This window comes from Ailuropoda melanoleuca, chromosome 7 (genome assembly GCF_002007445.2).
Source record: "Ailuropoda melanoleuca isolate Jingjing chromosome 7, ASM200744v2, whole genome shotgun sequence".
Classification (NCBI taxonomy): domain Eukaryota; kingdom Metazoa; phylum Chordata; class Mammalia; order Carnivora; family Ursidae; genus Ailuropoda; species Ailuropoda melanoleuca.
The window spans coordinates 8,889,963-8,913,274 of NC_048224.1; the positions used below are offsets into that span (position 1 = coordinate 8,889,963).

General features: G+C 38.5%; 1 non-coding gene across 1 annotated transcript; it reads left to right on the top strand.

Moving 5' to 3' along the window:
- The first annotated feature begins 15,305 nt into the window (after positions 1 to 15,305).
- Positions 15,306 to 15,409, top strand: LOC117803220. Its single transcript, XR_004626913.1, has one exon. It is a non-coding gene; the product is annotated as a small nucleolar RNA U13 (small nucleolar RNA).
- Positions 15,410 to 23,312: the final 7,903 nt, after the last annotated feature.

Below are 23,312 nucleotides of genomic sequence, written 5' to 3' on the forward strand. Positions count from 1 at the left end.
TTTTAAAATCCATGTAAGTTTTTTTTTTTTTAAGTTTTGTTTATTTATTTGAGAGAGAGTAAGCATGAGCAGAGGGAGGGGCAGAGGGAGAGGGAGAGGGAGACGCACACTCCCCACTGAGCAGGGATCCTGAAGTGGGGCTCAATCCCAGGACCCTGAGATCATGACTGAGCCAAAGTCAGAGGATGAATGATTGAGCCCCCAGGCTCTCCCATTTAATTTTTTCTGTATATCAAAAGTTCATCACTTTTTATATTTGAGTAGATTCCATGGTATAGATTTACATAGTTTAACCATTTACCTATTGAAGAACATTTTGGTTGCTTCCAGATTTTTGCTATTACAATTAAAACTGCTGTAAACATTTCTGTACATGTTTTGTGTAGATAAAAGTTTTTCTTCCTCTGGGATACATGCCCGGGAGTACAATTACTGGGTCATATTGTGGTTGCATACTTAGGTTTTTACAAAATTGCCAAACGGTTTCCAGAATGGCTGTACATTTTACATTCCCACCAATAATGTCTAGTTTTTCCAAACCTTCACCACCATTTGGAATTGTCACTAGTTTTTCTTTTCACTGTTCTAATAGGTGTGGTCTTAATTTTCATTTCCCTAATGATTAGTGATAGTAAACATCTTTTCATGTGCTTTTTTACCACCTGTATATTCTCTTTGGTGAAATGTCTCTTCATGTTCTTTGCCAATTTTCTAATTGGATTAGCTTTTACTGTTGAGTTTTGAGCATTCTTTCTATATTTTAAGTAAGAATCCTCTGTCAGGTGTGATTTAGAAATATTTTCTCCCAGTCTATACCTTGTCCTTTCACCTTCTTTACAAGATCTTTCACAGACTAAAAGTTGTTAATATTGTTGAAATCCAATTTAGCAACTTTTTTTTTTTATACATTACGTTTTTGTTGTCATGTCTAAGAACTCTTCACCAAGCCCTGGGTCACGAAGATTTTTCTCCTATGTTTTCTTCTTTAAGTTTTACAGTTTAATATCTTATATTTAAATCTATGATCCATTTTGAGTTAATTTTGGTAAGATATGATGTTTAGATGGAGGTTCATATTTTTTTTGTCTATGGATATCCAAATGCTCCAGCACCTTTATTGAAAAACTATCCTTGTTTCATTGAATTGCTTTTTTACCTTTGTCAAAATCATTTTACCATACTTGTGTGAACTCATCTATTTTGTTCAATTGATCATTGTGTCTTCTGTCTGAGCCAAGGTTTTGATTACTGAGGTACTACACACTATCTTGATTACTGAATCTCTATAATAAATTGTAAAACTAGAGTGATTCCTTCCGGTTTATTCTTATTTTTCTAATTTTTTCTAGATATTCTAGTTCCTTGTTTTCCATAAAAATTTTAGAATAAGCTTGTCTCTATCTACTTAAAAAATCTTCTGTGATTTTAATAGAAATTATTCTTTTTTTTGAGAGAGAGAGAGAGAGAAAGAGAGAATGAGTGGGGGAGGGACTGAGGGAGAGAGAGAATCTTTTTTTTTAAACTTTGTTATTTATTTATTTATTTATTTATTTAAAAGATTTTATTCATTTATTTGACACAGAGAGACAGGGAGAGAGTACAAGCAGGGGGAGCCGCAGGCAGAGGGACAGGGAGAAACAGGCTCCCCACTGAGCAGGGAGCCCTACGTGGGGCTGAATCCCAGGACTCTGGGATCATGACCCAACTGAAGGCACATGCTTAACCGACTGAGCCACCCAGGCACCCCTCTTTTTTTTTTTTTTAAGATTTTATTTATTTATTTGAGAGAGAGAGAGCATGAGTAAGGGGGAGGATCACAGCGAGAGGGAGAAGCAGATTCCCTGTTGAGCAGGGAGGCTGACCTGGGGCTCTTGGGGCTCATAGGGCAGGACCCCAGGACTCTGGGATCATGACCTGAGCTGAGGGCCAATGCTTAACTGACTGAGCCACCCAGGCACCCTGGGAGAGAAAAATCTTAAGCAGGCTCCACACCCAGTGCAGAGACCATGCAGAGCCTAATCCCAGAACCCTGAGATCAGAGCCAAAATTGAGAATTGGATGCTTAACCAACTAAGCCACCCAGATACCCCAGGTAGAAATTATGTTAAACCTATATATAAGTTTGGGGAGAATTGATATCTTTACTAGGTTGAGTCTTCTAATCCATGAACACAATATGTCTGTCCACTAATATAAATAATCTTTAATTTTTTTCATTTGCATTTTGTAGTTTTTAGCCTATAAGTCCCATATGTCATTTGTTAGATTTAAACTATTTAATTTTTTGTACAGAATTGATTTTTTGTATGTTTATTTTGTATTTGGAAAACTTGCTGAACTCATTCATTAATTTTAGGAGGGTATTTTGTTTTTGTCTCTGGGTTTTTTGATAATTTCTTGGGATTTTCAGCATAATCATGTTATTTGCAAATGGGGACAAAAAGCAGTTTATATAATTTTAGTTCTTTTAAATTTTTTAAAAAATATTTTATTATTTATTTATTTTGGGGGGGCATGAGTGGGAGGCAGAGGCACAGGGAGAGGAAGAAGCAGACTCCCCACTGAGCAGGGAGCCAGATGTGGGACCCTGAGATCACAACCAGAGCCAAAGGCAGACACTTAACTGACTGAGCCACCCAGGTGCCCCATAGTTCTTTTAAATTTTTTGAGGATAGTTTTATGGCCCAGGATATGGTCTATTCATATGTTTGTAATGACTGTATATTCTGGGTTTTTTTTTCAAGATTTTCTTATTTTTAAGTAATCTCTGTACCCCATGTGGGGCTCAAACTTACAACCCCAAGATCAAGAGTCACATGCTCCACCAACTGAGCCAGCCAGGTGACCCTATTCTGCTTTGTTGAGGAGAATTAAATAAATGTCAGTTTATATACTATCCTGCTGGTTGACGTCATTGAGTTCTTGTATATTCTTCATTATTTTCTGTTTATTTGTCCTATCAGTTATTGACAGAAAGATACTGAAGTCTCCAACTATAGTTGTAGATTTAGCTCTGTTGTTTGGTATACATACATTAAGAATTGCTATGTTTTTGCTGTATTTTCTTTATCAACTTTTATCATTATTTATTGTTCCTCTTTATTTCTAGCAAAATTTTTTTGCTAAGAAGTCTACTTTATCTGATATTAATATAGCTATTCCTACTTTTTTCTGATAAAAGTTTTCATAGTATGACTTTTTGCAGCTTCTTACTAACATGTTTTATATCTGAGGTGGATTTCTTATAGACAGCAGATAGTTGGGTTTTTTTTATTTTTTATTTATTTATTTTATTTTATTTTATTTTTTTAAAGATTTTATTTATTTATTTGACAGAGATAGAGACAGCCAGCGAGAGAGGGAACACAAGCAGGGGGAGTGGGAGAGGAAGAAGCAGGCTCATAGCGGAGGAGCCTGATGTGGGGCTCGATCCCATAACGCCGGGATCACGCCCTGAGCCGAAGGCAGACGCTTAACCGCTGGGCCACCCAGGCCCCCCTTATTTTTTATTTTTTTAAAGATTTTATTTATTTATTAGACAGAGAGAGAGAGAGAAAGCATGCACAAGTAGGGGGAGTGAGAGAGAGAGAAGCAGACTCCTGCTGAGCAGGGAGCTGGAGGTGGAGCTCTGTCCCAGTACCCCAGGATCATAACCTGAGCCAAAGACAGATGCTTACTGACTGAGCCACCCAGGCGCCCCAGTTGACGTTGTTGTTTTTTAAGATTAAAGGTTTTTTGAAGATTAAAATGTGTTTTTTAAAATTTTATTTTTATTTTATTTTTTTTTATTTATTTGACAGANATTTTATTTATTTATTTGACAGAGATAGAGACAGCCAGCGAGAGAGGGAACACAAGCAGGGGGAGTGGGAGAGGAAGAAGCAGGCTCATAGCGGAGAGCCTGACGTGGGGCTCGATCCCATAACGCCGGGATCACCGCCTTGAGCTGAAGGCAGACGCTTAACTGCTGTGCCACCCAGGCGCCCCTAAAATGTGTTTTTTTTAAAGATTTTTTTTTATTTCTTATTTTTAAATAATCTCTACACCTAACGTGGAGCTTGAACTCATGACCTCAAGATCAAGAGTCACATGCTCTATCAACTGAGCCAGCCAGGTGCCACAGTTGGGTCATATTTTCAATCCGCGGTGCCAATCTCTGTCTTTTAATTGGTGTATTTAGACCACTTACATTAATGTAATCATCAATATGTTAGAGCTTAATTCTAGTATTTCTTGTTTGTTTCCTTTTTCCTACCTTCCTGTAGGTTATTTGAACCTTTGTTAAAATCCCATTTTGATTTATCCATAGTGTTTTTTAGTATATTTCTTTGTATAAATTTTTCAGTTGTTGCCATAGGCATTACATTATACATACGTAATTTACCATAGCCTACTTCTGTTGACATTTTACTAGTTTGAGTGAAGTATAGAAACCTTAACTCTCTTTTAGTCCTTTTAGTCTCCACTATTTATAAGATGGATGTCTTAAATTCCCTTACGCACACCAAGAACAACATCAAAAAGTATAACTTTCATTCAATTATCAAATATAATTTAGAAATACTCAAGAGAAGAAGTGAAATCTGTTGTATTTACCTATAGTTTTACTCTTTCCATTATTCTTTCTTCCTCCTTCCTGATGTTTCAAGTTTCCTTCTTTTATCATACAGGTAGGACCACAGTTTTGTCCTTGGTGTTTGGTTAGAGTAGGGTAATAATTATCTAAACTTTTCTGTCTTGCTAGGCTACCCCTTTCCTGGTTCACTGGCTATAGAGAGCAGGCTCTTTTTTTTTTTTTTTTTTATGGCCTCTTTTGTTTGTGTCTGTTGAAATTTCTAGTTGCTGACTTTCCAGAACCTATTTCAAGATGTCTGAGGCAAAAAGAAAACCCAGCAGACAGTTCACCACTGTGTCATTCCTTGGGTCCCAAAGTCTCTAACCAGTCTATAATCTCTTCACCTTTCAGAGACATTTTATGTTTGTTTTATTTACAATGTCCAGTGGACTTGTTTTTCTCTTTCCCTTTATCACCAAGTTCATGGGTGGAAAATCGTTTTATTAAAAATAGTTTGCCTCTACTTCATCACTTACAACTTAACCTTCATCTCCAATGGAATTGAACTCCAAGAGAGCAGGGGCTTGGTTTTATTCATGACTGTGTCCTAAGGATACAACGCCTGACACAAAGCAGGCCTTTGGTAAATATTTCCTGTCACTACATTATCCTGGAAACTTTTCCTTCTTTATTTTCTCAATGCACCACTCCAGTATAGAAACTTCATTAGCTCATGCATGAATTAAAATATTGGTTTATGTTTTATGCTTTTCTCCCTGTGCCTTTCTTAATACCACTATCTTCCTCAGAAATACCCTTCAATCATTCTTTGCTTATTAATTTTTTTTCCTCTCTTGAAAGTCCAGATGTAGTTGCTCCTCTTAGGTCTCTTCCTGGCCTCATCATCCTATTCTAAAATCCTATATACTCTACTTTCTGTAGTACTCATTTTTGAAATTAACATATTGTCTCAATTTAAAATGCTTTCACCTTTAATTAACAGAAAACTCTGCTGTAGTGGCTTATGCAAAAGAAATTAAGAGATAGATGCTGGTATTGTAGCTTGATTACTTTGGGGCCAATGTCTCTTCAATTCACTTGACCTTTTCCTCATGCTGGTTTGTTTACTTGTAAGCAGATGACTGCTTTCTGGGAACCACATCTGAATTTTAGGTAGGAAAATGCATAGAATGAAGGGATAGGCTACACAGGTCCATCTCTTTTTATTTAGAAAACAAAATTCTAGGGTGCCTAGGTGGGTCAGTCGGTTAAGTTAATCATCTGCCCTCAGCTCACGTCATGATTTTAAGGTCCTGGGCTCGAGCCCAATGCAGGTTCACCGCTCAGTGAGGAGCCTGCTTCTCCCTCTCCCTCTGCTCCTCCCTGCCCCACTTGTACTCTCTCAAATAAATTAATAAAATCTTAAAAAAAGAAAAAGAAAAAGAGAAGTTCTTCCAAAAGTCACATTGAGCAGACGTCTCATTTTATCTCATTGAACAATATTCTACTACATAGCCACTCCTAGCTGGAAAGTGCAAGTGAGGAAAGAGTTGTCAATAGGAATTCAGTTAGCCAAACAATGATATCTGCCATACATACCCATATAATACATTTAGGTAAATCTCTCTCTCTAATTAGTTTGGAAGATCTTTGAGATCAGAGATGCAGTCAGAGTTAGTCATTTCATATTTCACCCCAGATGAATGAAGGTCCCCCTAATTTCATATATTTCTACTACAAACAACAAAGAAAGCTCTTAAAGGAGAACTTTATTAAACCTAACATAATTACTTGAGGATTGTTTAGTTAGCTCATTTCTTCTGAAATTAATAACTTTTTTAGTCAGGGAAGCAGAACCACTATGAGTTATGGGAGAAGAGTTTCTTTTTTCTTTTCTTTTTTACAGGAAGTAGAACTTTACAATCATGGCTGGAACTGAAGTGAAGTTCCAAGAAACACATTAGAAGATGAGAGAGGTAGGAACTAAGGAGTCAACCTAAGAAACCAAATATGTCCAGCTGCCAAAATAGGACTGACTTGGGAAGGCTTATGGGGAACTCTCTGGGAAGTTGTCCCTCCATTCAGCTACCACCCCTGCAGATTAGCTGCTAAGCATCTGATATAGGGCCTGGGGCCACTGTTGGTCAACAGCATCAAAAGTTGGGAAGAAGAGCCAGGTATGGATTGGAGGAAAATGAAGACAAGCTGAAACTGCTGGTCCTCTACATGTGTCTATTCCAGCATCTAACCACAAGGACTTGCTGAGTAATGGCTGCTGCTTCACTTCCACCTTCCAAATCTCTCTGATATTCTTTTGAACAACTCTAATTTGGAATCTTTCAAGGAAGAGGATTTTGGGAAATGTGATCCACCTTATTCAAGTTGGCACAGAACAAAACCATCACACTAAGTAAACTATACAAATGGAAGCTGAAATCTCATCACTTAGGGGGTCAAAATGATTGAAATACCTGGAGGGGTAGGACTATGTCTTAGTCCATTTCTTCTGTCCCTTTTGTCTTAGCCAGTAATTTAATTCTTAAATCATATGTTGTCCTCCTTGATCTTACTGTGCAAGCTAGTTTTTCCACTTCCCTGGTACCCATCTCCTAGGAGGAAAAAGGAGTCCCTCCTTTGATTTAGGCTATCATATGCTGCTCAGGCAGTCTTTGTCTTTTTAACTTTGTTTTGGTTCTTATATTTCTAGTGGCTTCCTCTCCTGTTCCTCTATTCTGGCTACAATCCTTGTGTGTTCTCTAGTACATCTAGCTGTTTCTTTCCTGCCTAAGCATGCTTATGAACCATTAGTTCTAGGTAGTAATTTATCTTTGGGTGATGTAGTTCTTCCATTTTTGTTTTAACTAACCAATATATATTCAACTGCAGATATTTATTGAACATCTCAGATACTATCTTACTCTCCATAGGAGTTCAAAAAACAAAAATATCTATACCACAAAAGAAGGAGTAAAATATGCCAACATAAAGCAACAAATAGCTCTCAGAGTTGAGAGAAGGGAATTGAATTCTGCCCTTCTATGGGCACTTTATTTACCTTTTCCAACCAAGGAACTTTGTATAATATTTCCAAATCTTCATAATATTACAGTCTTTCTATTATAAGTTATCTATGAGTAGTAGAATCAAATTAAATTCACAGGATTTAAGCAATATAAAATAAAACAGTATTAAAAAAAGCTATGTACAAATGTTTGGAAAGGAAGATATAATAATAATTTTAAACCACATAAAAATTGAAGAAATACTGATTGTGAAAATGTAAATACAGAACTAGGAAAACTAGGCTGTAATTTTATTCCACTGACTATTTGGAAATTATTTTCCTTTTTTGCACTGTTTCAGTGACATGGACTTCTGGGGTTCAGAATTATTTAGTGTTGTGTATACTCACTCAAGCTTAGTTTTCACATCATAAAATTTGTCACTTAATGGCACGAGTAAGCAATACGCTGGTAGTGGTTGTAGGACATTTTATCCACATGCAACATCATCCACCAGTGAATGCCAGAATGGTTTTTTGACAGTGCAGATGTAGAAAATTTTGTCTTTTTAATGAAGTTATACATTTTCTCTCTATATAAAAATTAAATACCATAAACTAGATTGTAGTTTATAATTTCATATTAGTGTATATGAATAGATAAGGGAAATATGACCCCACTCATTATGAAGTTCAAGAGTGGATTTACGCATAATAAGGTACAATTGTCCAAATAGCTGCAGGACTGAGGAAATGGTCATAAACGTTGTGCAGGAGCAATGCTGAGAAGCTGTCATGTGTTTTCTTTGCTGACATTTTATTTATTTGTTTTTGTTTTGTTTTTTAAAGATTTTATTTATTTATGTGACAGAGAGACAGCAGCAAGAGAGGGAACACAGCAGGGGGAGTGGGAGAGGAAGAAGCAGGCTCCCAGTAGAGGAGCCTGATGTGGGACGCGATTCCGGAACGCCGGGATCACGCCCTGAGCCGAAAGCAGACGCTTAACGACTGCGCCACCCAGGCGCCCCTCTTTGCTGACATTTTAAGTAAGGGGAATGGTAAGACATAGAATTAGTTCTGGAAGATGGAAAACTCAACTTCTCATTCAGTCTAATCTCATCAATCCAGCTTAGATTTAGTCAAGCCTCTCAAATTCAATTTAGTATCTTTTACCCACTCCTACTTCATGCTTCCTGGTTAGGATAGAACAAAAAGGAGGAAAAAGATTCAGTGAAATTTTATCTTTAGATCCCATTCGAGTTTATTCTTGATATGGTACCATAAAGCTTTCAAAGGATTTTTTTTTTTTTTCTGTTTCAGGACACTTTACGAAAGCTAGGGTAGCTGCATTCAAAAGAACACTTTTTTTTATTGTGATAAAATATAACATAAAATTTACCATTTTAACAATTTTTAAGTGTGCAGTTTAGTGGCATTCAGTACATTTACGTTTACATTGTGTTGCAACCATCACCACCGTCCCCAGAATGATTTCCTGATCCTAACATGAACACTTCTTGTCCTAATTTACTTGTAGGAGTAGAGTCGTTGGGATAGAGAGACACATCACAATTCTATGTGTTAATCATGTCTTTGATGGAGAGAGAGAGAGCAGCAGCATTGTGACCTTGGTTAGTGGTCTACCCTGGAAGTCATGAAGAGATATGTATAGAGAACAGCTCAGATAAAGCACTTGTTCTTTGCTAAAGAATCACGTCTTTGATCCCTAAGGTGTAACTCTTGCATTTATTGTGCTGGGTTGACTCTCAAGGGATCTTACGGTATTTTTTTAAATCCCTATAGCCTCAAACCTCACTACAAACAGCCTAATCTTGGCCATTCCTAAGGGCCATGAAAACTTTACAGTTGAGAAAAGGCTCAGAAAGATAAAGCCAAGAAAAAGTAATAAGGAAAAACAAGCATTTCTCTTGAAGGCTTAGAGCAACAGTTCTGGACATCCACACCCTCCCTGTCTTCTTAATCTTGGGCCCTACTCTGAATGCTCCTTGGTTCTTCTAGACAGGGTAGTGGATGGAAGAATGAGACTCAAGGCCTTCTTCCCACACCAGCTACATAAAAGAGGATGGGATTAAACAACCCAAAGAGACAGGACATTTAAAGAGAAGAAAATTATAAAATCAAAATAAAAACAGAAAATTCCAGAGTGAATAAAGCAATCAAAAAAGTCCTCCCCAAAGATTCCAAAATGATGATGATAATAATAATTTTAAAAATTATTGAGTGTTTACTATGTGCTCTCAAAAATCCTATGAGGGGGGCGCCTGGGTGGCACAGCGGTTCAGCATCTGCCTTCGGCTCAGGGCATGATCCCGGCGTTATGGGATCGAGCCCCACATCAGGCTCCTCCGCTATGAGCCTTTCTTTCCTCTCCCACTCCCCCTGCTTGTGTTCCCTCTCTCGCTGGCTGTCTCTGTCAAATAAATAAATAAAATCTTTAAATAAAATAAAAAAAAAATCCTATGAGGAATGTACAATTTTTCCCCCATTTTTGATGAGGGAACTGAGGCACAGAGAAGATAATAGGCTTTATTTAACTCATTCATTCCACTAATACTTAATCTCTTTGGTGAGAGGCGTTCGGGATACAGCACTAAACATATTTGGTATTGGCCATTCTGCCCTCATGAAATTTACAATCAAATGGAGGAGATAAACAAAAATATAAGCAGGCAAATGAATAAATTTCAGATCGAATCAGGCGGTATGAAGGGAACATGTGAAAAGGAAGGTGAGTTTGGGACTAATTTAGGCAAGGTAATCAGGGATGACCTTTCTATAGAGAGAAGGTTTAAAGTTCCTCAAAAGAAAAAAAAAGAGCTACTCATTCCCAGGGTGAAGGAAGAGTTCTAGGCAAGATGAATTGCATGTGCAAAGAGCTTGGTGTATTCTTGAAGCTGAAATAAAACCTGTTTGGCTGGAGTGTACAGAGATGGTGGGAACAGGGCATCAGCTGGTGTTGAACGACTCCAGATCATGCAGGGCCTGTAGGCCACAATAAAAGATTTCAACTTTACTCTCTCTTTTTTATGTATACCCGTATGTCAACTGTCATTAGCTCCTGGTAGTGGGGTTAGAGTAGTTTTTTTGAATATTTTTCTTTTTTTTTTTAACCTGTATTTTTGAAGTTTTAAGAACTTTCTCCTAGGGGAGAAGCATATATTACTTACGTAAAAACAAATACAGATCCTTTTTCTTAAAAGTAGATGTGATATGATTCCATTTATGTGAAATGTTAATAAATGGCAAAACTACAGAAAATAGGAGCAGATCGGATTGTGATGATGGTTGCCCAACTATATAAATTTACAAATAATTGGAGTTACGATGAGAAGTGGGGTGGGGTATGGGCACGATATCAGAATAACACATAGAGGTGCTTGGGTGGCTCAGGTGGTTAAGCATCTGCCTTTAGCTTAGGTCATGATCTCAGGGTCCTGAAATCAAGCCCCCGCATTAGGCTCCCTGATCGGTGGGGAGTCTGCTTCTCCCTCTGCCTCTTCCCCTGCTTGTGCTCTCTTTCTCTCAAAGAAGTAAATAAAATCTTAAAAAAAAAAAGAATAAAACACAATTAATTAGAAGGCAAAAATAATACAATTAACTGTAACAGAAATAAAAATAAGGGCTTCAGGTGCGACCATCAACTCTCTGACTTTCTAAGACAGTTCTTTAGAGTTAAAACATTTTTGGCTGCCTAGAATCTTTTGAACAGCTTCTTCAAATTTTGATAACTCTCCACAGTAGGAATCTGTTTTCTCGAATTAGAATCCCCCATCTTCTGTTTCACAGCCTCTCTTGTTCCTAGACTTGTGACCTACGTTCCACTGATCATAAACATTTGCACGAACCTTTCGTTCCGAGGACACGGGTAGGATGGGAAGCAGCCATATCGCTGGTGGAAATGCCTGCAGAGGCAGCATGTTTCTGAGATCAGTGGTGGTGGCAACTTTTGTATTGGGTCAATTCTGTGGTAGGATTTTGGAAAGTTTTTTCCCCCCTCAGAGTTTGGGAGCTTCTTCTAGTTATTTATTGCTGTGTAACAAACTACTTCAAAACTTAGGGGCTTCAAAAAACAACCATACTACTATTTCTCATAATTCTATGAGTCAAAAAAATTTGAACAGGGCACAGAGGGAATACTTCATTATTGCTCCGTGTGGTGCCTGCAGGGCTGAGCCATCCAAGATGGCTTCTTCACTTACTGTCTAGTGCCTTGGTTAGAGTAACTCAAATAGCTGGAGGCTAGCTGGAAGAGCTCCATATGTCTGTGGCCTTTGTTCTCACAATTGGCTGGGTTCTTCCTCAGGTCTGCAACTGGTTTCTCCCCTAAGGTACCTGGACTTCTTAGAGGCAGAGAGTTTCTCCAGAGTACAAGAGCAAAGGTGCCAGGTCTTTCTAGAGCCTAGGACAGAGCTGGTACAGTATCACTTCATTGATTTTATTGGTTAAAACAAGTACCAGAGCCACTTCAGTTTTAAGGGATGAGGTATCCACAAGTGTAAGACAGCCAAGAGGCACGGTTCATTACAGCCCACCAGGTTACTGTCTCTTACACTCAGCATAAAGCCTTTTCCTTCAGCCCTTCTGGTCATTCAGTAAGCTCTTGCATTAAGTATAATAAATACCTTTCTGCTTGAAATATCTAGCTTAAGATTCTGTTGACTACAGGGGCGCCTGGGTGGCTCAGTCAGTTAAGTGTCTGACTGTTTGATATTGGCTCAGGTCGTGATTTCACAGGTTGTGGGATCGAGCCTGAGGTCTAGTTCCACACTGGGTGGGAAGTAGCCTGCAGATTCTCTCCCTCTGCCCCTCCCTGCCACTCAAGCACACATGCATCCTCTCTCTCTCTCTAAAATAGATAAATAAATCTTTTAAAAAAATGAAAGGAACGGCATAAGGAATATAGTCATTGATATTGTACTAGCATTATATGGTGACAGATGGTAGCTACGTTTGTGGTGAGTGTGGCATAATGTAGAAATTTGTTGAATTGTTATGTTAAATACCTGAAACTAATATAATATTATGTGTCAACTAAAAAAAAATAATACAATAAATTAAAGAAAAGAAATTCAGCATCTTTCACAAGAGAGGGAAGCTTTCTTGTTGTTTAATTACTTGATAAAATTTTATTTATTTATGTAAAAAAATTTAAAGATTTTTAAATTTTTATTTATTTTTATTCATTCATATATTTTTAAAAGATTTTACTTATTAATTTGGGAGAGAGAGAGAGTATAGGCACAAGCAGGGAGAGTGGTAGAGGGAGAGGGAGAAGCAGGCTCCTCCCTGAGCAGGGAGCCATGCTCGGGCCTTGATCCCAGGACCCCAGGATTATGACCTGAGCCAAAGGCAGGCACTTAACTGACTGAGCCACCCAGGCACCCTGAAAGTTTGTTTTTGTTTTTAAGTAATCTCTACACCCAATATAGGGCTTGAACCCCGAGATCAAGAGTTGCATGCTACCGACTGATTCAGCCTGGCACCCGTTGATAAAATTAATTTTATTTATTTATTTAATTAATTTAATTTTTAAAAAGATTTTATTTTAGGTTATCTCTACACCCAAAGTGGGGCTTGAAACCACAATCCTGAGATCAAGAGTTGCATGCACTACCAACTGAGTCAGCCAGGCACCCCTGATAAAATTAATTTTAAACATTCATAAGAATAATAAACAACATTATTAAAAGTCCTTCCCGTTGAGGTGGTTTTCCAATGCACATAGTGACTGCGATGTGGACTGATGGCCAATAAAAGATTTGTATGTACAAGGGAAAAAAACCCCAAAAAACAAAGTGAGTCATGAGACAGACCAATATGCAGATTTTCAAAGGAACAGTAACCCATCTTGGACCCCATACCAACTCTAAGAACATTAAAAAGTTTCAGATGTGGGGGGACTCAAGGACAATTTGGAAGAGATTTCTTTGGAGAAAATTTGTGATTTATTTTGTGTCCCAGATCACCAAGCAACAGAGATAGAAACTTCCTCCCAACTCTCCAGTCAAGGACTTTAAGAAGCCCTCTTGGAGAACTTGATATACATCTCCTGTGGTGGGGGGACGTGGAGGGTAGGGCAGACTGGAGCCTTGTTGAGTTCTGACCAAGAAGACTCATGCAGGGGAGCTGGGTGGCTCAGTCAATTAAGCATCTGCCTTTGGCTCAGGTCATGATCCCGGGTCCTGGGATCGAGCCCCATGTTGGGCTCCCTGCTCGGTGGGTTGCCTGCTTCTCCCTTTCCTTCTCCCGCTGCCACTACTCCCTGCTTGTGCATGCTCACTCTCTCTCTCTCTCTCAAATACATAAATAAATAAAATATTTTAAAAAAGAAGAAGACTCATGCAGAGGGCAATGAGTTTCCAAGAAAGAGACGATGTGGAGTGCCGTTGGAAAACCAGAAGTTGATGGAGAGTAGCAGACAGAAATTCTTTTGCCCATGTCACAGGAGTGAAAGGTGGAAGATACAAGCAAGGAGCCTCAGAAAAATCAACAAAAGTCTTCAACACAGAAAGCTGTCTTCACAGCTTTAAACTCTTACTGGACCTTTGGACCCTGCAGTTCCAATCCTACTTCCCATAATTAGTTTGACAGAAATGTATACATATATAAATCAAAGGCATGTGCAAGATGTTCATAGCAGAATTTTTCATATTAGCTCAAACTGAAAGCTTTCTAAATGTCTATCAACAGTGGGCTGGATAAGTAAATGTGATATATTCATAGAATAGAGTATTATCCAGCAATAAACTAGAGAATGGCTTGCTGAATCATTTAATCACATGGATAAATCTCACACCCATTGAGTGAAAGAAACCAGATACAAAATAGTACACTCCATATAATTCCATTTATGGAAAGGTAAAAAAAAAATAGGCAAAACTAACCTATATTGATAGAGATAAGCGTAGTGATTAAGAGGTGGTGTAAGGGAGAGTTCTGGGGTCTGGAAATATTGAGTTTTTTGATCTGGGAGCTAGTTGCATGGATGTTCTCATTTTGTAAAATTCCACTGCGGCGTATGATGTATAATATTTTAATCTAAAAAATTACGGACACAAATTTCCTAGACCCAAAGAGTATGAGAGGATCTTAACGATAGAAGTTAAGTATAAATTGTCTGCTCCCGGTTCCACCTCCTTCCTCAAAGTAGTAAATGAGAAAAGAAGAAATTCACTATGTTTTCCTCCGTAAAAGCAAGCATCCCACCTGAAACCAGGCCCTACCTAAAGGTGTGTAGCTGGGGAAATCTTAACCTGTGCATGCAGATTAAAGTGTTAATATATATTGATTCATATCTTGGACAAGACATTCTAATTACTGAATTAAAAATAGATTTGCCTCTTATGATGATGTCTGGACTTCCAATTATCTAAGCGTGATCAGAAAAGTCAAACCTGAGCTTCATTCAGGAGGGTGGAATAAACCTTGCCCACTGAGTACATTTTAAAGGGATCATGAGAAACAACATATAGGTGCATTTTTATTATATCCTACCGTTTTGCTTGTTTAATATACCACTACAGGGGCACCTGGGTGGCTGTCGTTAAACGTCTGCCTTCGGCTCAGGGCATGATCCCAACGTTCTGGGATCGAGCCCCACATCAGGCTCCTCTGCTGGGAGCCTGCTTCTTCCTCTCCCACTCCCCCTGCTTGTTTCCTCTCTCGCTGGCTGTCTCTCTCTCTGTCAAATAAATAAATAAAATCTAAAAAAAAAAAATTCTGCTACAGATCCTTTTGTAGTTCATAAGCGTGATAATTGAGTGCTCACACTGTTGTGTGGCTTTTGCCTCCCTCAAACCTTGTTATGACATCAGCACATTACCTGTCTGACATGAAAAAAAAACCCAAAACCACTTACGTTGCTTACTATCAATGCAAAAATAGGCTTTTGGTTTTAAAAAACAAGAAATTAATAAGAGAAAGCTAATTTCTTAATGTAAAAATAATTTCTAATGCATAATCAGTCAACCAGTCAAAATTATATTTAAAGGGAGAAATGTAAGAATTATTTCACATTAGGGGCGCCTGAGTGGCTTGGTTGGTTAAGCGTCTGCCTTCAGCTCAGGTCATGATCTCGGGATCCTGGCAGTGAGTCCTATATCAGGCTCCCTGCTCAGTGAGGGGTCTGCTTCTCCCTCTGCCTCTCCCCCTGCTTGTGCTCTCCCTCTCTCTCTTTCAAATAAATAAATAAAATCTTTTTTAAAAAGGAATTATTTCACATTAATGTCACAAATAAGATAAATGTTGCCCCTTTTATTGAGATATTTACTGAGAATTCTATCCAATGTGGTAAACTAGGTAACACAAGTGAATTATAATTGCCAAGACTGAAGAGAAAAAACTGTCTGGGGTGCCTCCCTGGTTTAGCTGGTAGAGCCCATGACTCTTGATTTTGGGGTTGTGAGTTCAAGCCCCACATTGGGCACGGAACTGAGTTTTAAAAAATTGCCGTTATTGGGGCACCTGGGTGGCACAGTGGTGGGGCGCCTGGGTGGCGCAGCGGTTAAGCGTCTGCCTTCGGCTCAGGGCGTGATCCCGGCGTTATGGGATCGAGCCCCACGTGAGGCTCCTCTGCTAGGAGCCTGCTTCTTCCTCTCCCACTCCCCCTGCTTGTGTTCCCTCTCTAGCTGGCTGTGTCTGTCTCTGTCGAATAAATAAATAAAATCTTAAAAAAAAAATTAAAAAAAAATTTAAAAAATTAAAAATTGCTGTTATTCAGAGGCAATATAATTATTACCAAAATATTCCAAGAGAATGAACTAAATGGATATTAGCTTAATTCTGAACTATCTTAAGGTAACTGTAAGAGGCATATATTAAAAGTTAATAGTTTTTCTATATATATTATATTTATATAAACATATGATTGTGATATATGATATACAAATATATATCATATTATGACTGTTATATTTATATATTCATATGATTATATTTATCATGTAATTCATATATCCTATAAATATAATCATATGAATATATTAATCATTTGAATATAAAATATAATATATAAATATAATATATTTATAAAATAGGCAAAACTAACCTGTTTGATAGAGGTCAGGAGAGTGGTTGAATTTAGAGTAATAGTCATGACTGAGAGGTGGTAGAGTTAGAGGATGTAATGGGGGGAATCCCATTTACAACAGTGAAAAACCAAGCCAAACAAAAATAAACCTTTAAAACCCAAGTAATAAACTTAATAAGAATTTAAAAGATTCATAGGACAAGAACTATTAAGGTTTATTGAAGTACATAAAAGAGAGTCTAGGATAAATGGAGGAATATGACATCTTCCTGGATGGGAAGACTCAATATCATGAAAATGTCAATTATCCCGTAAGTAATCTAAATATTTCATGTAACTCCTTGATAAATGAATTCTAAAGTTCCCCCTGAATGGTTTCCCGTCTCATTTAGAGAAAAGGTCCTTTATGACCTATTTCCCCCCTATTACCTTTTATTTCTCATATCCCACCTCTCTGCTGTTTATTCTCTCTCTCTCTTTTTAATTTATTTGAGAGGGCTAGAGCGCATGAGCAGGAGTGGAGAGGCAGCAGGAGAGGGAGAAGCAGACTCCCTGCTGAAGAGGGAGCCCGACTTGGGGCTCTATTCCAGGACTGTGAGATCATGACCTGAGCAGAAGGCAGATGCTCAACTGACTGAACCACCCAGGCGCCCCTGTTCACTCTCTGTTTTAGCCATATTGGTTTCCTTGTTACTTCAACATGCCAGGCAAGCTCCTGCTTTACACTCTTTGCAACTGCGATTTCTTCTTTCTGGAATGCTCTTTCCCTAAACAGCTGCATGCATACTCTCTCACCACCTACAGGTCTTTGATCAAATGTCATCCATTCAGGGAGGCCTCCCTTGATTACCTAATCTAAAATTGGAATGACCACATCTACCCACTGCCCACATGAACTTCCCTTCCCTCTTCCTTGGTTTGTTTGTTTGTTTGTTTGTTTTTTCGTAACACTTAAGCCTATCTGGCATGCAGTATATTTTTTTTACTTGTTTATTGCTTGTGTCAAGTGTTGACTTTCTCTAACATACCCCCCACACACACACAACCTGTTGATCAAAAAAACTAAATTTACTTTTAAGGGAAAACATCATGACAGAGTCTAAGGAATGCCTCAAAATGATGAAACTAGGGAAAGGTAAAAGAGACGCAGGGCCCGCGCTAGAGGATTTTAAGGCAGGTCCTCCAAGGAAATGAGTAGAGTTTATGATATAAAAGTTTTGGATTAGTGGACTCAGTGAAACAAAAATCTTAAGGTGAGTCTTTTTTTTTTTTTTTAAAGGTTTTATCTATTTATTTGAGAGGAGAGAGAGAGGGCACAGGAGCATGGCAGGGGGTGGGGCAGAGGATGAGGGAGAAGCAGACCCCCCATTGAGCAGGGAGCCCAACACAGCTCCATCCCTGGACCCTGAGATCAGGACCTAAGCCGAAGGGAGATGCTTAACCCACTGAGCTACCCAGGTGCCCTTAAAGTGAGTCTTGATGGGCTAACAGTTTTGATAAATAAGCTTTTTACTCAATTCTCATTTTATTCCCCAACCAGCAGCTAATATTTTACTTTGTGATTATTTAACACAGGGACTTGAGAATTATGTGAGTTTAATTTCCAGTTTCCCCTTTTATCATTCTGCAGGCGAATTGGCAAGGACAATTTGGGGACATCATCAATCTGGATCCACACCATGTTTGAGGTTGTGGTTGAGTGTATTTTCTGAAGGTAGTCATTCCAGTCTCCATGAGTGTCAACTTTTCTTGTTCTTCTTGGTAGAAGATCATCAGGATACACAATGACAGCACAGCAGCATTTAAGAGTTTGGAATTCTCCATCTGTACGTTGCAACACAAACAAACGCTAATCTGATCTGGGTGAACATATCCAAACTAAATTAAGAAAATAAATTCCATTTCAACTACAAAGGGCCCACAGAAACAGATATTTGGGTATTAGACAAATTATTTTGTTTCATGATATCTTCATTTGTTTTTCAGATCTTTTTTTGTAATATAAAGGACCCCAGAGAAATCTGAAAAAATGTAAGTACAATATTATTTCCCTCATACAGTTCGTGGTCTCCTTTAAGAAGAGAATATTATGTCTAATGACTCTATGTTTTGAGCTCTCGTCTACCTAATCTCATGAAAGTCTTAGGGGAGAAGTTCCATGGCCTTAGACACATTATTTAGTTTTACTACTTTCTGAACCACAGCATGTAGGATTACTCCTATTTTTTCAGGTGTCTTGGAAAGGATAAAATGAAAAGTTTTGGGTATATGAAGGCAGTCCAAAAAAAAAAAAATTCAGTTCAGTTTTCAGTTTTTGAACTCAAGTCACAGACCAGTTTCCCTCCTTGTTGAATTAAATTATTTAAATAATTGTTTTGTTCTGGGAAGGGGAATCTGTGGGCTAAAATAAATCCTCAGTGATACCAGGGCCTATCCTGAGAGCAGGCATCAATTAACCAAATATCCCTGTCCAATCTGCTGGTTGCCATCAGTCCACCAGTTGCCTTTCATGTAAGATCTATAAAAGTGGAACAGTCTTTGAATGTACCCCAGCTCTTTAGGAATCCTCTTCAAGCTCTATTTCTATTGGTTGCAAAGGCTAGCTCCTACAAAAGTTTCCTACCATGAGTTTGTCAAAATGCCATTTTTGAGAGCACAGCTCTTCACGAGCTGCCCTCACTTCAGATACCTCACTTCAGCCACAGGACTGGGGCTCTCCAGCTTGACTCTCACTTCTGACCAGTTGGCTACAAGTTGAGGGGGTCCCATGATTACCTTCGGGTTTGGTAATTTCCTAATTCTCTGTGGGAGACTCACAGAAAACATTAATAGTGCTCACTAATACTTGTGATTGCAGTTTTGTTATGGCAAAGGGCTATAAAAGAGAATAGATGCATAGGGTGAAGTCTGGGAGAGTTTCAAATATGAAGTTTCCATCGTTCTCAGGGATATGTTACCCTGCCAGCATTACAGTGTGAAAATACTCAGAGTACTGCTAGCTAGGGAACTTCATTTGAGCTTTGGTGTCCAAAGTTTGTATGAAGTTTTACTGCATAGGCATGGCTGATTGAATCATTGCCTGAGTTCAGTCTCCAGGCTTCCTTTCTTTCCTGGAGTTCAAGATGATTTCACGTGACTTAAACCCCCAATCCTGTAATCACATGGTTGGTCTTTCTGGCCTGGCCATCCCCCATCTGAGTCATCTCAGTTATCAGGTGTGGTCTGAGGGGTCCACCATAAATAACAAAGATACTCTATCACTCAGGAAATTAAAAGGGTTTAGAGATTATCTCCTAGGAACCAAGGCCAAAGGCTAGCCAAATTATTTATCACACAGTCCCCAAGTATTATTTCTTTGGAGGGGAATATGATAAGGAATTTCTGGCTGTTTAACCTGTTGTGCTACTCTCAAAAAAAGTCACTTAGTGATTGGATTCAATTACCCAGGACATAAACTGATTTATTACAAGGAACTAATATAAAATGAAAAGGAGCAACACCCAAAGGAGAACAAATAGAAATTCAAGAGTTGGCTTGATTTTGTGTTTTAGCCAAATCACAAGGAAAATATAGTCAAGCATTAGACTTTTACCAAGGAGTGACTAGGAATGCAAGAAGCACTATTGAGCATAGGGATCCCATAGATACCATAGTTAACACTCCAAAACCTTAAAGCAACCAAGAGGAAATAAAATGTCTTGGCAAATGAGGAACAAAAGCAAGCTGACTGAAGGATGGCACTCTGTACCTCCAGTCATCCAGATTTAATTTCATGAGGCTTGCTGGAAGCTATCTACTTCATGTAGTCATCTTGTTGCTCCGAAAGTCTTAGGTTGCAGCTCTATCCTCCTGATGTTGTACATTCTGGTTAGTACAGTTTTCCAGTAATTTAACAGCGACTGAAATTTCTTTACCTGAGAGAAGTGGTTTTAAGAATTAACTCTAGATTCTTGCTGTAGCGTTTGTTGTTTCCAGTAACGGATAAGGTCCTTTTCCTCAAGGCTCAAAGGCTATATTTCTCTGAAGTCTCCTCCTCAAGATGAAATAATGTGGGAATAGAGGGAGCATAAATCTTTCTTGAGGTGTAACAGAAAATTAATATAGAAGGATATAGTCAATGATTATCCTTTGAATAGAAAGATATTATGAAGAGGAAGGAGACTCCAAGTTTTTTGATTTGTACCACAAAGTTATTATCATGGTCCCTGATTGACAAAGGCATCAGAAGTTATTAGCCTAGAGATAAAATCTATCTGGAGACGGTTATTGTACCAGGCTTTGGATGTGAACAGAAGTATGTCTCTAAGAAATGTCAGTCAGGGACCAGTCAGGAGACAGAAACCACATCATTTTTTTCGAACAGGGAAAATTAATATAAAGAATTGTTACCTAGTAGGAGGTAGAGGTAAAAGAAGTTTCTAAGGGATCCAGAATAGCAGGTACAAAAATGTAGCTACTACCTCTAGGCTGAGGAAAAAGGAGCAACACAGGAACTAATGACTAGGAAAAGAGCCTCCTCCCACCTACCACTCCCAACGCTGTGATTCAGACCTCTGCAAAGAGGATGTGACTACTCCATACACAGCCACACAACCTGCCAGGGGTGGAGAAACTTGCCAGGGGGGTCTGCAGGAGGGGCCCACCGTTGCTGGAGAGCATGGGCAGGCTGACTCAGTCTGTAGAAGTACCTAGCTTTTGTCAGAGGATATAGGTGGGCTGGACCTTGTCAAAGTTGCCTCAAGAAGAGAGAGCATAGAGGCGCCTGGGTGGCTCAGTTGGTTAGGCGTCTGCCTTCAGCCCCGGTGATGATCTCACCGTCCTGATTGAGTCCCCTGTTGGACTCCCTGCTCGGGGGAGTCTGCTTCTGCCTCTGCCTCTCCACCCCCCATGTGCTTGCACTCTCGAGCTCTCCCTCTCAAGTAAATAAATTAAATCTTAAAAAAAAAGAAGAAGAATAGAAGTCTAGAGCCTTAAAAAAAGATGTCTTCCAGCAGCTGTGGCCTGTAGCCATGCAGTGTCACTCCATTGCCCTCTGCTGATTAATCATAACATTTCATCTGCTGGCGAAGGAGAAGTGATTGTAGGGCCCAAGACTAGTATCACAAATCAGGGCAAAAAAGTGCAGATTTGGAGCACAGCAATAATATTAAACTGATAACTGATGCAGAGAATATCCAGTCATTGAAAAATACCAATATTTTTATTTTTATCCTAATTGCAATAAAGAGTTCTCAGAATTTGTCAGAAAATGAGAGGGGGAGAGCACAAGCAGGGGGAGCCACAGGCAGGGAGAGAAGAAGACTCCCTGCTGAGAAAGGAGCCCAATGTGGGGCTCCATCCCAGGACCCCAGGATCATGATCTGAGCCGAAGGCAGATGCTTAACTGACTGAGCCACCCAGGTGTCCCAACAATGTTTTGAGTTAATTAAAATTTAGTGAGTATCAGACAAGCCTAATTGTTTCTACTATCTTTCTTGCATAAGTTGAGGGACTGAGTCTTTGGCTGAACTGGTTGCTATTCCAGTAAACTCAAAGAAAGTTGTGATTCGTAAGAAAGCTTAACAATCTGATTATTCTGAATTTGGGAACTGAATGTGGGACAAAATCAAGAAAAGTTGAGGAGATAAGAAGCAAACATAAGTCATTTTATTAAAAGACAAGGAATAGTTATAGGTAATAAATAGGAAACACACAGTAATAATGTTTGCAGGAGCTTAACTTTTTTTTTTAACTTCTTGTCAAAATGATTCAGAAGTATGCCAAAAATCTAGAGAATTAATTGAATATTTTAGGAATGAAAAATAACTCTTGTTCATCCAAGTCGGAATGACTAGGTAGTTTTACAGAAAAAAAAATGCAGATTCTAACTTTACTTTTTGTTTTCCATCCATATAATAAGTTTTTAAAAAAGATTTTGTTTATTTATTTTAGTGCACGCATACGAGAAAGAGAGAGAGAGTTGGAAAGAGAAAGAGAATAAGTACATGAGCAGAGAGAGAAGGAAATGGGGAGGGAGAGGGACAAAATGTCAGGCAGACTCTGCACTGAGTGTGGAGCTCAACTTGGGGCTGGACAAAGGGCTCGATCTCACGACCCTGAGATCATGACCTGAGCTGAAACCAAGAGTCAGATGCTTAACCGACTGAGCCACCCAGGTACCCCTCCATCCATATGATTACAGTAAAGAATACATAGGCCCTCAAATTTGTCTTTTATTACCTTTTTTTTTAATCTTAAATAAACCTTTTAAAGTTATCTTTATATGCTTTTCTATATATGCATTTAGGCATGCACATGTGTATATATAATATGCATACTATATGAATATGCCAATAGGTGACTAAATTAAGGCATTTAAGTAGCTTTAAAATGTATTTAACACTATCACTATTAAATGAAACAATGTATATATTATGCTGTTGGGTGTAACACCTTTTTTCTTTAAAAAAATTTTTTTTAATTAAGTAAACTCTACCCCCAAAATGGGGCTTGAACTCACAACCCTGAGATCAAGAGTCCCATACTCAACTGATGGAGCCAGCCAGGTGCCTCAAGTTTAACATCTTTACATACTGCAACAATATCCTTAAACAGCAAACAGGCATACTATATTTATGGTTTTGATTGCCTATTCCTATTTCTATTTAATAATTCTCATTATTGCAAACATACCAGAGTAATCAATTTTGAATAAACAGAAGAGAAAT